At 44.7% G+C, this 2,398-nt stretch overlaps 1 non-coding gene across 1 annotated transcript; it reads left to right on the top strand.

Annotated features, from left to right (window-relative positions):
- Positions 1 to 1,526: 1,526 nt before the first annotated feature.
- On the top strand, positions 1,527 to 1,608 carry TRNAS-GCU. Its single transcript has one exon. It is a non-coding gene; the product is annotated as a tRNA-Ser (tRNA).
- Positions 1,609 to 2,398: the final 790 nt, after the last annotated feature.

The raw sequence follows: 2,398 nt of genomic DNA, 5'->3' as shown, positions 1-2,398 counted from the left end.
TGAAGGTATTTTTAATTTTGTGAAGAAACATGGGTGAGAGGAAAAAAAGAGCCCTTCCCTAAAAAGCTGAGAACAGAATTAGGACACTTCATGGGGAGGAAAAAAGCACCAACATTCTTCAGGTAGGAAGGAAAACTTTCCCCTCCAAAATTCTGCACCAAATATCAAAAAGCACACAAACTCTTAGGAGTGTAAGATCCATCCTCCCTCCCTTCCTTCCTTCCTCTCCCTTCTTTTTCCTTCCTTTCTTCCTTCCTCTCCCTTCCTTTCCCTCCCTCCCTCCCTCCCTTCCTTCCTTCCTCCCTTCCTCCCTTGTTTCCTTCCTTCCTTTTTCTTTTTTTTTGTGACAGGGTCTTATTCTGTTGCCCAGGCTGGAGTGCAATGGCGGAATCAGGGCTCACTGGCTCACTGTGGCCTCGGGGCCTCCTGGGCTCCCGCAATCTTCCGCCTCCACCTCCTGAGTAGCTGGAACCACAGGTGCAGGCCACTACGCCCGGCTAATTTTTGCAATTTTTGTAGAGATAGGGTTTCTCTATGATGCCCAGGCTGGTTTCGAAATTCTGAGCTCCAACAATCCACCCGTCTTGGTCTCCAAAGTGCTGGAATTACAAGCGTGAACCACCGCGCCCAGCCTGAGGCTTCTTTTCTTGTCGATCATTTTATAATTGAGGTTGTCAGAGCTGGAAGGGACGTTAGGGGTTACTGTTCTGCTTCCTGAGGTGGGGTTGGATGTAGTGAGGTAGCTTAGTTAAGAGACACAATTAGGACCACGCAACCTGACTCCCTCCCCAGGGGGTTACCCGCACACCCACAGGCCCTTCCCAGCGCGCGTACCAGCTGGACTGAGCCAATCTTGTGCTAGACACAAAAAGACTTTCTTTCTTTCGCTGTCCTGATCAAAGCCAGAGGAGCGCCATCGGGGCGCCTGCGCACCTTTATTTTTTGTTGAAACAAAACACGTTCTCACCTGTTGCTGATTGATCGTAGACTGATCAGCACTGACTCCTAGAGAAAGTAACAAAAGACAAAGTAACAAGAGAAAGGAGGGCATCTCCTGGCTCCCCGGCACATTACAGAAGCCAGTGAAAAGGAATTGCCGAGTCAGGTTTCTGGTACGTCACAGAACACAGGAAAGTAAGCTGAAAGTTTAGATCAGGTCGGGAAGCAAATCAACCCCTCGAATGCAGAATAAAGAGGCAGAAGGACCCGGCGAAGGGCCCAGTGTGTCTCCCCTGCAAGCAGGGCGGCCAGCTGGAGCCGGGTCCACAAGAAAGCAGGTGGTTTGTGTCTACCAACGAATGCCGGCACTGGTTCAACCTATTATTGAGTATTTGCCAAGTAACTTCACTACTCTAAGTGACATCCGTCATTTTTATGGTGGCTGTGAAATGTGCCTTAATTAAGACACCCGACTCAGACTGTAGTTATGAGGATTAAACCAGGAGAAAACGATTAGATCGTGTTGCTACAAGACTCACTGGGAGCACTACACAGAGGAAGAAATTCAATTTATCAGGGTTTCATGTGACGAGGTGGCCGAGTGGTTAAGGCGATGGACTGCTAATCCATTGTGCTCTGCACGCGTGGGTTCGAATCCCATCCTCGTCGGTAGTTCAGTGACCCTTTTGTTCCAGGAATCACAAGTGATGTGGTAAGCACTTTATTTGGCAAATTCATTCCCCGCTCACCAGCCATTTCAACAATTTCCTCTAATCTTTCCCGTTCTCTGCTTCTTTAGTAACACTTGTCTTGGCTGTGAATGTACTTTGTTTGTTGATTTACGTTTCATTCTTAAGCAAATTTTCATTCCTGCACAAGTTTGCTTAGTAGGATTCCCCACTGAGGAAACAATTGAATATATAATTGACGGCCATAGAAAAACACTGCCCAACAAATTTAAAGGTACTTATAAAATCACAAAGCATTACATACACAACATTATATATATTGAGCTGTATGGGTTACTTCAGGCATTTTCAGCCTAATTGTAATTGTATATCTCTACTGCAATATTCATTTATTATCTTAATGCTAAGTTTTAAAGCAATCATTATTGTTTAAGGATCCCTGTCTTTGAAAAAGGAAGGAGAGTGTCTCTTAGAGATAAAATAAAACTTACAAAGACATTCCATAGAACATTCCCAGTTAGGGCTAAAACATTTCCTCCTGAGAAAGGAAAGAAGAATGTCAGTATTATGCAGTTTCTATGTGTAACTTCCATCCTGACTGATCTTTTGAGAGAAAAGAAGAAATATACATATTTTTATTCAATTTATTTAATTATTTCCATTTTTAAAACAAGTACTACATTCACATGATTAAAAAGTATAAAAAGGGCCGGGCGCGGTGGCTCAAACCTGTAATCCCAGCACTTTGGGAGGCCGAGGCGGGTGGATCA

The sequence above is a fragment of the Cebus imitator genome, unplaced genomic scaffold (assembly GCF_001604975.1).
Source record: "Cebus imitator isolate Cc_AM_T3 unplaced genomic scaffold, Cebus_imitator-1.0 Scaffold681, whole genome shotgun sequence".
NCBI classification, from domain to species: domain Eukaryota; kingdom Metazoa; phylum Chordata; class Mammalia; order Primates; family Cebidae; genus Cebus; species Cebus imitator.
Note: the sequence above shows the minus strand (reverse complement) of the source record. Positions and strands in the feature narration are given on the sequence as shown.